At 39.1% G+C, this 14,654-nt stretch overlaps 1 long non-coding RNA gene across 1 annotated transcript in view; it reads right to left on the minus strand.

Moving 5' to 3' along the window:
• Positions 1-12,530, minus strand: part of LOC146406183 (uncharacterized) — a 53,610-nt gene extending 41,080 nt beyond the window's left edge. Inside the window, exon 1 of the long non-coding RNA XR_014808024.1 lies at positions 12,459-12,530. This is a non-coding gene — a long non-coding RNA (uncharacterized LOC146406183). The remainder of the gene's footprint in view (positions 1-12,458) is intronic.
• Positions 12,531-14,654: the final 2,124 nt, after the last annotated feature.

The following is a 14,654-nucleotide window of genomic DNA, read 5'->3' on the forward strand; positions in this document are numbered from 1 at the left end:
AAGCCTCCAGTGGTTGCCTGAAACTGCAGATAGCATTCTACCCTATCTATACTATGTTGTTTTCTATACATATGATAAAGCTTAATTTATAAATTAAACATTAAAGTAGTAATGACAATAAGTAATAAAATAGAATTACAGCAACATACTGTAATAAAAGTTTTATGTGAATGTTGTCTCTTCCTCTCTCTCTCAAAATAGCTTATTGTACAAATTCTTTTTCACAAATGTCTTTTCCATCTTAAGTAAGTACTTATCATGCACTATGGCCATAACCATGGCAGTTTGAGGTATAACAGAAAAACAAGCACAATTTTTTTCCCTTCTTCACAATTTCAAGCATAGAAGATTTATTCTTACCATAGATCTTAGTAACCTCTGCATACAATGTTTTTTCTTGCCTTATTCAGGAGAGAACTTTTACCTGTTTACATTTTACCAGGAAGCACGCTATGGCTTCTCTTTGGTGTATACTAAATCCAGTATTGCTACCCTTGCACTTTGGGGCCATTTTTCAGTAAAATAAGGGTTGCTTGACATAAACAATGTGATATCACAACAGTGGATCTGATAACTGAGATGGCTACTGAGTGACTAACAGGTGCATAAAGGGATGCTTCAGGTCTTTGGAGGGATAGAGTAGGACGGAGAGTGATTTCATCATGCTTCTCAGAATGATGTACAACTCAAAACTTAGGAAGTGTTTATTTCTGGAATCTTCCATTTAATATTACAATTATTATTGCTATTATTTTGCATGATTTTACTGCTCCATATAATTTTATTGTTATAGAGCATAATTAACTAATCCCCAATTCTTGAATACTTCAGTTATTCCCACATTCTCAGTTTGATAAAGAAAAAGATCATAAACATCTCTATGTGACTAACAGTGTGTTACCCCTCTAATTCCTTAGCGTAAAGATATAGGAATGTAATTACTGTGTCAAAGGCTATAACTGTCTTGGTATTTTTTAACGCATGTGGGAAAAAGTCCATAAAGTGTGCACCAATTTATATACTCCTATACACAACTCACTGTCTCTCCAATTTGTTTGCAGGGACAATTGAGTGATATAAGGAAAGATAAAAAAAATTTATGAGCTAAGTTTTCACAAAACACTCTGCATAACTGAGTGTGGAAATGAGATACTTGGTAAGTGCAACCAATGATGTACTACTTTCATTCAAATTTTCCTTTGCTATTACTGCCTTTAAATTGAGTTTGAAAATAAACTGGCTTTAAAAAAAGTCTTCAAATCATAGCATCCAAAGAGTCATTAAAAAGTAAAGAAGTATATTCCAACCACATGACTTCCAAAATTTATTACTAACACTTTCATAAGAACAAATGTTTGAGAACACAATAAACCAAGACTCAAGAAGGTAACACACACACACACACACACACACACACACACACACAAAGGAGTTCTCATCGTGGCGCAGTGGTGAACGAATCCGACTAGGAACCATGAGATTGCAGGTTCGATCCCTGGCCTTGCTTAGTGGGTTAACGATCCGGCGTTGCTGTGAGCTCTGGTGTAGGTTGCAGATGCGGCTCGGATCTCACATTGCTGTGGCTCTGGCATAGGCCGGAGGCTACAGCTCCGATTCGACCCCTAGCCTGGGAACCTCCATATGCCGTGGGAGCAGCCCAAAGAAATAGCAAAAAGACAAAAAAAAAAAAAAAAAAAAAAAAAAAGGAAGGTAACACATATTTCTGATAATACTATTGCATATTAGTGACAACACAACTCACATTTTCAGAGTAACACATTGTAATTTAATAATGTAAGACATTACAGTGCTTCTAAAATATTCACATATCACAGGATAGATATTTGACACTTTTACTTAAATGTATAAAACAAACAGCCTAATAAATTCACAAATAAATTCATTACACAAAAGCTACACTATGTCATTGAATAAATAAAATAGTTGCATTAACATATCAAAAGCTTACACTGTAAAGGAAATGTTTCAGTATCTTTTATCAAAAACTCCTTTCATGAAAACTATAAAAAAGAAAACTTGAGATTAGGTGATCTACTGAAATTATTCAACTTGCCCCAATTTAAGACACTTTATTGATTTTATAAATATTGGGCTGAAACTTATCAGAAAGTCCCTGAATGACCATAAACCCTTTGACCTCCAGACATGTATCAGAATTCATAAAGTGTCAGACAAGTCTACCTCCTGAACTCTCAAGGAGAAAATCCTTTTCCTAATGACTAATGGCTATGGACATAAAAAAGATAGCATCTGTCTTAGCAGAGCATGCAATCATTAAAAATAAATTAGTAAAGTTTCATAAAGATATTAAGTAATGATAATGGGAAGGGTGATGGTAATGACATCACTCTGTAACCCTTATACTCAGTGCAGGCTGCCATGTTGCCAATGTGCATCCTTCATTGCAAAGTGAGTCAGAACATAGTATGGGGGAGGGGGAATCAAGATGATGGAGGAGTAAGACTTGGCGCTCACCTTCTCCTATAAACATATCAAAAAAACCCATCTATATGTAGAATAATTTGCATAGAACATACACTGAATTCTGCCAGAAGACCTTAAGCCTCCAGAAAAAGCAATAAACCCTCCACATAACTTGGTAGAGCAAAAGGAAAAGAAATAAGAAAAAGAGAGAGAGAGAAAGAGAAGATAAAAAAAAAAAGAAATCAGGATAGGACCAGCACTTCTGAGAGAGAGCTGTGAGAGAGGAAAGGAATCCAGCCCCTAGGAAGCCACCTAGCTGGTAGGAAGATCAGCCAAGATGGAGGGACCTCAAAGCCTTAGAGAAAAGTGTAGCAGCCAGACTGAGAAGGGTAAAGCAGATAGAGAGACCCATAAGCCATCAGTACCACAGCCCCTGGACACCACAGCCTGAGATGCTGGGGTGGGTGCTGAGACTCAGGCTCTGGAGGTCAGTTTTGGAGAGAGGACTAGGGTTGGCTGTATGGAGACTGCCTGAGGGAGCTAGGGAGCTAGGGATCTGTGCGCCACAGGCTGGGGAGCAGAGCACCACAGCCAAGGGAGCTTGGGAGGAGGCCTGGCCTGCAGGAGAAGCAAGACACCATTGGGTAATGTGTGGGGAGGAGGTGCAGGACCACTATAGGAATATGTTTCTTTGTGCATATGTGGCCTCTTGGGCATGGGTCTCAGGCTGGGCTCTTGGGCAGTAGAGCACCTCTTGTGCGGGCTATAGGTGACAGGGGCAAATCACTGCAGCCATCTCAGACTACAGAGGTGGGCATAGCCTGCCACCACTAGGGTTCCATGAACAGGTGATGCAGCCCCAGATACCTCAAGGGACTCTACACAGGGGGGTACTGCAACCAAGCATCACCCAATGTTGCTATTACTCTCCTGGGACACAGATGCCCTGCTGTTTCCACTGCCACTGCCAAATGCTCTGGATACTGCCTACACCTGCCTGAAGCTCACTGCCACTTCCCAGGGCCCTGCAACCAGCAGCAGTCTGTGCCACCTTTCTTCAGTGTGGTTCCTCATGACTGTCAAGGGCCCAGCAACCAAGCATTGGCTACAGCACCTTCCCATTGCCTCCATCTCCTGGGAAACATACACAGGCCATACACCAGCACCCCCTATCAAGGGGTTAACAGCCTGCACACATTGAGGAAAGAGACAATATAATCCAAACCAGAAACAGCCCTCAAGCAAAAAAAAAAAAAAAAAAAAAAGAGTAAACCCTCACAAAATAACCAGGGTACTCTCACATATAAATAGCCATACAAGACTATAGTAGTTGTTCTCCCAAAACTCACAGAATAAGAAAGCTTAAAATGAAGAAGTTCAGGAATATTTCCCAGTTGAAAGAACAGGAGAATTCCCCCTGACAGAGCAAACAATGAAAGAGACCTCTGGTCAGACTCACTGAGAAGAGAGAGAGAACCCAAATAAACAAAATAAGAAATGAAAAAGGAAAATTTTCAACAGATACCACAGAAATGCAAAAAAAGTAAGAGAATACTATGAACAATTATATGCCAATAAATTTGACAACCTAGAAGAAATGGACAACTTTCTAGAGACTTACAGCCCAGAGAAACTAAATCAAGAAAAAACAGATCAACTGAATAGACCAATCACTAGAAATAAAACTGGGTGTAATAAAAACACTCCCTACAAACAAAGTCCAGGACCAGATGGCTTCACAGGCAAATTCTACCAAACGAACTTATACCCATCTTTCTTAAACTTCTCCAAATGGTTGAAGAAGAAGGGACACTCCAAAAGATACTCTATGAAGCCACCATCACTCTAATAGCAAAACCAGACAAAGATACTACCAAAAAAGAAAATTACAGGCCAATATCTTTGATCAATATAGATGCAAAAATTCTCAACAAAATGTTAGCCAATCGAGTCCAACAAAATATAAAAAAAGATCATACACCACAACCAAGTGGGATTCATCCCAAGTTCACAAGGATAATTAACATAGGCAAATCAATCAACAGCATATACCACATTAACAAAAGAAAGGTCAAAAACCACATAATCATCTCCATAGATGCAGAAAAAGCATTTGAAAAAATCCAATATCCATTTATGATAAAAACTCTTACAAAAGTGGGTATAGAGAGAACATACCTTAGCATAACAGAAGTCATTTATGACAAACCCACAGCCAATACTCAACAGAGAAAAGCTGAAAGCCTTCTTACTAAAATCTGGAACAAGACAAGGATGCGCACTCTCACCACTTTTATTCAATATATTACTGGAGCAATCAGACAAACAAAAGAAATAAAAGGTATCCAAGTTGGAAGAGAAGAGATAAAACTGTCAGTCTATGCAGATGATATGATAATATATATAGAAAACGCTAAGGACTCCACACAAAAACTATTTGAACTGATCAATGAATTCAGCAAAGTAGCAGGATGCGAGATTAACATTCAGTTACATTTCTGTGTATTAAGATCAAACATTAGAAAAGGAATATAAAAATACATTTTTAGTAGTTCCCTTCTTGGCTCAGTGGTAATGAATCTGACCAGAATACATGAGGATGTGGGTTTGATTGCTGACCTCTTTCATTGGTTTAGGATCCAACATTGCCATGAGCTGTGGTGTAGGTTGCAGACATGGCTCATTTCCAGAGTTGCTGTGGCTGCGGTATATGCTAGCAGCTGTAGCTCTGATTAGACCCCTAGCCTGGAAACTTCCATAAGGCACAGGTGCAGCCTCCCCCCCAAAATTAGATACCTAGGAATAAACCTGACCAAGGAAGTGAAAGACTTATATGCTGAGAACTATAAAACATTAATCAAGGAAATTAAAGAGGATTCAAGAAAATGGAAAGAGGAGACAGGATTAAGATGGCAGAATAGGAGGACTGGAGCTCAACTTCTCTCCTAAAAACAACAAAATTCACAACTAAAAACTAAGTACTCTTCACCCAAATGGATTGGAAACCTTAAAAAAAATACCCTACTCCAGAAGAAAAAGAGGAGGCCACATCAAGAGGTAGGAGGGGCGATTTCACGATATAAACAACCCCATACCTCCTGGGTGGGAAGCTCCACAGACTGAAAACTAACTGGCTCACAGAGACTCACCTACAGGAGTGAGAGTTCTGAGCCACACATCAAACTCTCATGTTTGAGGATCTGGCATGGGGAGAAAGAGCCCCGGAGCATCTGGCATTGAAGGCCAGTGGGGCTTGTGCACAGGAACTCCACAAGAATGGGGGAAATGGAGACCCCATTCTTAAAAGGTGCACACAGACTTTCACGTGCACTGAGTCCCAGGGCAAAGCAAAGTCTCCAAGGGAATCTGGGTGAAACCTGACTGCAGTTCTTGGAGGACATCCTGGGAAAACAGGGGTGAATGTGGCTTGTTGTGAGGGAAGGACATTGAAAGCAAAGCTCTCGGGAATATTCAGCAGCAGTGCCTTTCTCTGGAGGGGGCCATTTTGGGAAAATCTGGCCTCATCCATCAGTCAGCTGCTGAGAAGCCCCAGAGCAAACAACAACCCAGGTGGGATCACAGCCCCACCCCTCAGTAAACAGACTACCTAAAGACCCCTCAGGCACACAGCTGCCTCTAACCCCATCCAGAGACTAAGACCCACCCACCAGAGGGATTAGACTTGGCTCCTCCTACCAGGAGGCAGGCATCAGCCCCTCCCATCAGGAAGCCTACAGCAAGCCCCCATACTGACTTCAGCCACAGAGGAGCAGATATCAGAAGTAAGAGAGGCTACAACCCTATTATCTGTAAAAAGGTCACCACACCAAAAACCTATAAAAATGAAGAGACAGAGAACTATAACTCAGATGAGGGAGAAAGAAAAAACCCCAGGAGGGAGTTCCCGTCGTGGCGCAGTGGTTAACGAATCCGACTAGGAACCATAAGGTTGCGGGTTCGGTCCCTGCCCTTGCTCAGTGGGTTAACGATCCGGCGTTGCCGTGAGCTGTGGTGTAGGTTGCAGACGCGGCTCGGATCCCGTGTTGCTGTGGCTCTGGTGTAGGCCGGTGGCTACAGCTCCGATTGGACCCCTAGCCTGGGAACCTCCATATGCCGCGGGAGCGGCCCAAGAAATAGCAACAATAACAACAACAACAACAACAACAACAAGACAAAAGACAAAAAAAAAAAAAAAAAAAAAAAAGAAAAAAGAAAAAACCCCAGGAAAACAGCTAAGCCATGAGGAGATTCTCAGCCTCCAGGAAAAAGACTTTAGACTGTTGATGCTGAAGAAGATGCAAGACATTGGAAATAAACTGGAGGCAAAGATGGATAACTACAAGAAACACTGACCAAAGAGATACAAGATATAAAACTTAAACAAGAAGAGATGCAAAATACAATCACTGAAATAAAAAATTCACTAGAAGCAGCTAACAGCAGAATACAGGAGGCAGAAGAACAAATAAGTGAGGTGGAGGACAGATTAGTGGAAATTACGGATGCAGAACAGAAAAGAGAAAAAAGATTGAAAACAAATGAAGAGAGTCTCAGAGAACTCTGGGACAACGTGAAACGCACCAACATCCATATTATAGGGGTGCCAGAAGGTGAAGAGAGAGAAAAGGAGACAGAAAAAATATTCCAAGAGATAATAGCCGAAAACTTCCCTAACATGGGGAAGGAATCACTCACTCAAATCCAGGAAGTGCAACGAGTACCATAAAAAATAAACCCAAGGAGGAACACCCCGAGACACATACTAATCAAACTGACCAAAATTAAAGACAAAGAGAAAATATTGAAATCAGCTAGGGAAAAGAAACAAATAACATACAAGGGAACCCCAATAGGTTATTGGCAGATTTTTCAACAGAAACTCTGTAGGCCAAAAGGGAGTGGCAAGATATACTCAATGTGATGAAAGGAAAAAACCTCCAACCAGGATTACTCTACCCAGCAAGGCTCTTATTCAGATTTGAAGGAGAAATCAAAACCTTCATAGGTAAGCAAAAGCTGAGAGAATTCAGCAACACTAAACCAGCCTTACAACAAATACTAAATGAACTTCTCAAGGCAGAAAAGAACAAGAGAAGAATGAAAGAAAAAAGAGCAACAAAAACAAATCCAAAGTAATTAATAAAATAGCAATAAGAACATACAAAGCAATAATTAGCTTAAATGTGAATGGACTAAACGCACCAACCAAAAGACATACACTGGATGAATGGATACAAAAACAAGACCCATACATATGCTGGCTTCAAGAGACCTACTTCACTTCTAGGGACGCATACAAATTGAAAGTAAGCGGATGGAAGAAAATATTTCATGCAAACGGGGATCAAAAGAAAGCTGGAGTAGCAATACTCATATCAGACAAAATAGACTTTAAAATGAAGAATACTTTCAGGGACAAAGAAGGACATCACATAATGATCAAAAGATCAATCCAAGAAGATGTTATAACAATTTTAAATATCTACGCACCCAACACAGGTTCACCACAATATATAAGGCAACTGGTAACAACCTTAAAAGGAGAAATTGACAATAACACAATCATAGTGGGGGAATTTAACACCCCACTCACAGCAATGGACAGATCAACCAGAAAGAGAATCAATAAGGAAACACAAGCCCTGAATGAAGGATTAGACCAGATGGACTTAACAGATATTTATAGGACATTTCATCCAAAAGCAACAGAATACACATTCTTCTCAAGTGCACATGAAACATTCTCTAAGATTGATCATATCCTCAGCTACAAATCGAACCTCAGTAACTTTAAGAAAATTGAAATCATATCAAGCATCTTTTCCGACCACAACACTATACAACTGGAAATCAACAACAAGGAAAAAACTGCAAAAAACACAAACATGTGGAGACTCAACAACATGCTACTAAACAACCAATGGATCACTGAAGAAATCAAAGAGGAAATTAAAAATACCTAGCAGCAAATGACAATGAAAATACAACACACTAAAACCTATGGGATGCAACAAAAGCTGTTCTAAGAGGAAAGTTTATAGGAATACAAGCCCACCTCAGGAAACAAGAAAAAGCCCAAATAAACAAGCTAACTTTACATCTAAAGCAGCTCGAGAGGGAAGAATATATAAGACCTAATGTTAGTAGAAGGAAAGAAATCATAAAGATCAGAGCAGAAATCAATGAAATAGAAACAAAGAAAATCACAGAAAAGATCAATGAAATGAAAAGCTGGTTCTTTGAACAGATCAACAAAATTGATAAACCCCTAGCCAGACTTATCAAGCAAAAAAGAGAGAGGACTCCAATCAATAAAATTATAAATGAAAAAGGAGAAGTAACAACGGACATCACAGAAATACAAAGGATCATAAGAGACTACTATATGCAACTATATGCCAATAAAACGGAAAACCTAGACAAAATGGACACATTCTTAGAAAAGTGCAATCTTCCTAGGCTAAACCAAGATGAAATAGAAAAGATGAATGGAGCAATTACAAAAACTGAAATTGAAACTGCGATTAAATAACTTTCAACAAACAAAAGTCCAGGACCAGATGGCTTCACAGGTGAATTCTATCAAACATTTAGAGAAGAGCTCACACCTATCCTCCTGAAACTATTTCAAAAAATTGCAGAGGAAGGGATACTCCCAAACTCATTCTATGAGGCCACCATCACCCTGGTACCAAAACCAGACAAAGATACCACAAAAAAAAAAAAAAAAAAAAAAACTACAGGCCAGTTTCACTGATGAACATCGATGCAAAAATCCTCAACAAAATACTAGCCAACCGCATCCAACAATACATTAGAAGAATTGTACATCATAATCAAGTGGGATTTATCCCAGGGATGCAAGGGTTCTTCAATATCCGCAAATCCATCGGTGTGATACACCACATTAACAAACTGAAGAATAAAAACCATATGATCCTCTCAATAGATCCAGAAAAAGCCTTTGACAAAATCCAACACCCATTTCTGATAAAAACCCTTCAGAAAGTGGGCATAAAGGGAACCTACCTCAACATAATAAAGGCCTTATATGACAAACCCACAGCTAACATCATTCTCTATGGGGAAAAACTGAAAGAATTCCCAGTGAGATCAGGAACAAGACAAGGATGTCTGCTCTCGCCACTATTCTTCAACATCGTTCTGGAAGTCCTAGCCACAGCAGTCAGAGAAGTAAAAGAAATAAAAGGAATCCAAATTGGAAAGGAAGAAGTAAAACTATCACTATTTGCAGATGGCATTATACTATACATAGAGAATCCTAAAGACTCTATCGGAAAACAGTTAGAGCTTATCCACGAATTTGGCAATGTCGCAGGATACAAAATCAATACACAGAAATTGATGGCATTTCTATACACTAACAATGAAAGAGCAGAAAAGGAAATTAGGGAAGCAATCCCGTTTACCATCACATCCAAAAGAATAAAATACCTAGGAGTAAACCTACCTAAGGAAACAAAAGACCTGTACTCTGAAAACTATAAGCCACTGATGAAAGAAATCAAAGATGACACAAATAGATGGAAAGATATACCATGCTTGTGGATTGGAAGAGTTAATATTATCAAAATGACTATACTACCTAAGGCAATACACAGATTCAATGCAATCCCTATCAAATTACCAAGGACATTTTTCAAAGAACTTGAACAAAATATTTTAAAGTTTCTTTGGAAGCACAAAAGACCCAGAATAGCCAAAGACATCCTGAAAAAGAGAAATGGAGCTGGAGGAATCAGGCTCCCAGACTTCAGACTATACTACAAAGTAGCAATCATTAAAACCTTATGGTACTGGCACAAAGATAAAAATATAGATCAGTGGAACAGGATAGAAAGCCCATAATTAAACCCTGGCACCTACCGTCAACTAAGCTATAATGAAGGACGCAAGAATATACAATAGAGAAAAGGCAGCCTCTTCAATACGTGGTGCTGGGAAAACTGGACAGCCACATGGAAAAGAATGAAATTAGAACACTCCCCAACACCATACACAAAAATAAACTCCAAATGGGTTAAAGACCTAGATATAAGACCAGACACTATAAAACTCTTTAGAGGGAAACATAGGCCAAACACTCTCTGACAGAAACAACAGCAACATCTTCTCAGATCCACCTATCAGAGTATTGACAACAAAAACAAAAATAAACAAACGGGACATAATGAAACTTAAAAGTTTCTGCACAGCAAAGGAAACCCTAAACAAAACAAAAAGACAACACACAGAATGGGAGAAAATCTTTGCAAATGAATCAACTGACAAGGGATTCATCTCCAAAATTTATAAACAACTTCTGCAGCTCCATACCAAAAAAGCAAACAACCCCATCCAAAAATGGGCAGAAGATCTAAACAGACAGTTCTCCAAAGAAGACATACAGAAGGCCAAGTAACACATGAAAAGATGTTCAACATCACTCATTATTAAAGAGATGCAAATCAAAACCACTATGAGGTACCACCTTACACCAGCCAGAATGGCCATCATCCAAAAGTCTGCAAACAATAAGTGCTGGAGAGGGTGTTGAGAAAAAGGAACAATAGCACAGTGTTGGTGGGATTGTAAATTGGTACAACCACTATGGAAAGCAGTATGCAGATTCCTCAGAAAACTAAACATAGAACTACCATTTGATCCAGCAGTCCCACTCCTGGGCATCTATCCAGAGAAAACCATGACTCGCAAAGACACATGTACTCCAATGTTCATTGCAGCACTATTTACAATAGCCAAGACATAGAAACAACCTAAATGTCCATCGACAGAGGAGTGGGTCAAGAAGAGGTGGTACATATACACAATGGAATATTACTCAGCCATTAAAAAGAACGAAATACCAGCATTTTTTTGCAACATGGATGGACCTAGAACCTATCATGCTAAGTGAAGTCAGCCATACAACGAGACACCAACATCCAATGCTTTCACTGACATGTGGAATTTGAAAAAAGGACAGACTGAACTTCTTTGCAGAACAGATGCTGACTCACAGACATTGAAAAACTTATGGTCCCCAGAGGAGACAGTGTGGGGGGTGGGGGGATGTGCCTGGGCTGTGGGATGGAAATCCTGTGAAATCAGATTTTTATGATCATTATACAACTACAGATGTGATAAATTCATTTGAGTAATAAAAAATTTAAAAAAATAGAAAATGGAAAGATATTCCATGCTCCTGGATTAGAAGAATTAATATTATATAAAATGGCCACAATACCCAAAATAATCTACAGAATCTACAGAGAATTTACAGATCTCTATCAAGTTACCCATTATATTTTTCACTGAACAGACAATCCAAAAATTTATATGGAACCATAAAAGAACCAGAATTGCCAAAGCAATCCTGAGAAAAAAAAATTCAAAGAGGAGGCATAACTCTCCCAGGCTTCAGGCAATATACAAAACTACAGTAAATCAATACAGTGTGGTATGGTACAAAAACAGACATACAGACCAATGTAACAGAATAGAGAACCTAGAAAGAAACCCAGACACCTATGGTCAATTAATCTTCAACAAAGGAAGCAAGAATAGAAAATGGGAAAAAAACAGTCTCTTCAGCAACTGGTGCTGAGAAAACTGGACAGCGGTATGTAAATCAATGAAACTAGAACACACCCTCATACCATGCACAAAAATAAACTCAAAATGGCTTAAAGACCTAAACATAAGACACCATAAAACACCTGGAAGAGAACACAGGCAAAACATTCTCTGATATCAACCATGCAAATATTTTCTTAGGTCAGTCTCCCAAGGCAACAAAAATAAATACAAAAATAAACCAATGAGACCTAATCAAATTTACAAGCTTTTGCACAGCAAAGAAAATCATTTAAAAAAAAAAAGACAACCTACCAGTGGGAGAAAATAGTTGCAAATGATGCAACCGACAAAGGCTTAATCTCCAAATTATACAAACAACTCAAACAACTCAATGGCAAAAAACAAACAACCCAATTGAAAAATGGGCAGAAAACCTTGTTAGAATGGTGAGGAAGAAGGAGGCAGAGGCTGGAGCAATGAAACCGCAGCAGAATTTATTGACAAACAGAGTGGTTGGGAGCTGTGAGCAAGCAAGACTCAGGCTCCCCCTCCCCCACAGGGGAGTGCTTGGCTTTTTATAGATAGGGGTCTGTTTTGTTGAATCATGTAGTCTGCAGCCTTGGGGCTATTTTTGTTCTAGGGAACTCAATCCCTTACATGGGCCTGTTAAATAAGATGGAGACTGTAAGTCTGGATTTGGCTGGGTTATGCTGATTTTTTTTGTCCTTTTAGGCCTTGGTTCATTTTCCACCTAAGAGACCTATATAGACATCTCTCCAAAGAAGACCTACAGATGGCCAATAGACACATGAAAAAATGCTCAACATCACTAATTATTAGAGAAATGCAAATGAAAACTACAATGATGCATCACCTCACACCTGTTAGAATAGCCATCATTAACAAGTCAACAAATAACAAATGCTGGAGAGGGTGTGAAGAAAAGGGAACCCACCTACATCAATGGTGGAAATGTAAATTTGTACAACCACCATGAAAAACATTATGGAGGTACCTCAGAAAACTAAATATAGAACTCCTATATGATCCAGCAATCCCACTCCTGGAGGGATATATCTGGACAAAACTTTCATTGAAAAAGATACACGCACCCATATGTTCATTGCAGCACTATTCGCAATAGCCAAGACATGGAAACAACCTAAATGTCCATCAACAGATGAATGGATTAAGAAGAAGTGGTGTATATACACAATGGAATACTACTCAGCCATAAAAAAAACAAAATAATGCCATTTGTAGCAACATGGATGGAAGGATAGAACTAGAGATTTTCATACTAAGTAAAGTAAGTCAGAAAGAGAAAGACAAATACCATATGATATCACTTATACCTAGCATCCAAAATATGGCGCACTGGGTTACGACAATCATTGTTCAACTAAAAATGTAATAAAATTCATTCAGTTTAAAAATAAATAAATAAAATATGGCACAAAGGAATCTATCTACAGAACAGAAACAAACTCACGTACCTAGAGAACAGACTGTGCATAGGCTAACTTCGGCTTTTTTCTGTCAACACTTAATTGTAAAAGAAGGAATCCAATCATAAGAGTCCCTCCCAAAATATGATGCTGTATTCCCCACTGCCCCATAGAGCTTAGGAATTCCATTTTAAAGAACAGCTCTCTTCCTTGGAGTGATGATCCGTGTAGTGTTTTGTATGCTAGTGTGATGTCTTCCGTCACCCATCCCTTTATTTTTGTTTTTATCAGCTAATACAGAAGACAGACTGGGACTCCGGGATTTGGGGTCGTGCTGAGAAGTCCCACTGCAAAGGAGGGCTTTGATCCTCTAGCATCCACGGAGTTGTTTTATGGTGTTGACACAGGGTAGCCCTGGTGTTCATGGGTCCAGAGGGCTTTGATAAATGGTTTCACATAAATCTGCTAGTTCTACTAAAGAAATAAGTGCATTTAAAAAAAAAAAATCTTCAGAAAGAGGAACTGTTTCTTGTGATGTGTCGTTCAAATAGCCAGAGGCACCTAGAATTTCTAATGGCTGGAACCCAAAGATCACTCTAAAGCAAAGCACCCTCCCCACCCCCCGCCCATGCTGCCACTTACACATCCTAAATCAAACTAGAAGTTCCCGTGGTTTGCTAAGAAGTAACCTAGTACCACCCAACAACACTTAGACACAACACCCTCAAGGCTCAAGCATCAGGTATTGTCAGGAACCAGTCACGGCCGAGTTGCCAAGTTTTTCTGTATTCTTCTAATATTTTTATACCCTCTTTTTAGCCTTTCCTATAAACAGGTAGACCTTGTTGAGCAAACCTGTATTTTTTTTAATTCTGGGGCAACCATAATTGCTACTTTCAAGCCTCACTGTCACATTCCTTGTTAAGACGGGCGTGATGGTTTAATGAAGCATTTTATGTCTGCGTTTCAATATTCTTTACCTTAAACACTAATCATCAAACTTTGAAAACAGAAGAAAAAAAAACCCTCTCCAGATCATCCTGTATTCTGACTTAGGTCTAACGTAGGCTATTTTTAACTTTCAAAAAATGAGTGTTCCCGGAGAAAATGATAAGGAACACATTTACGAGGTGATGACAATGCATATGCTCTGGGAACTAAGCTAACTGCTTCCCATGCTTT

The sequence above is a fragment of the Sus scrofa genome, chromosome 1, assembly GCF_054392235.1.
Source record: "Sus scrofa isolate SSC_HxYL_T2T_F1_AM1 chromosome 1, Sscrofa_HxYL_maternal_Yorkshire_Landrace_v2.0, whole genome shotgun sequence".
In the NCBI taxonomy this organism is placed as follows: Eukaryota; Metazoa; Chordata; class Mammalia; order Artiodactyla; family Suidae; genus Sus; species Sus scrofa.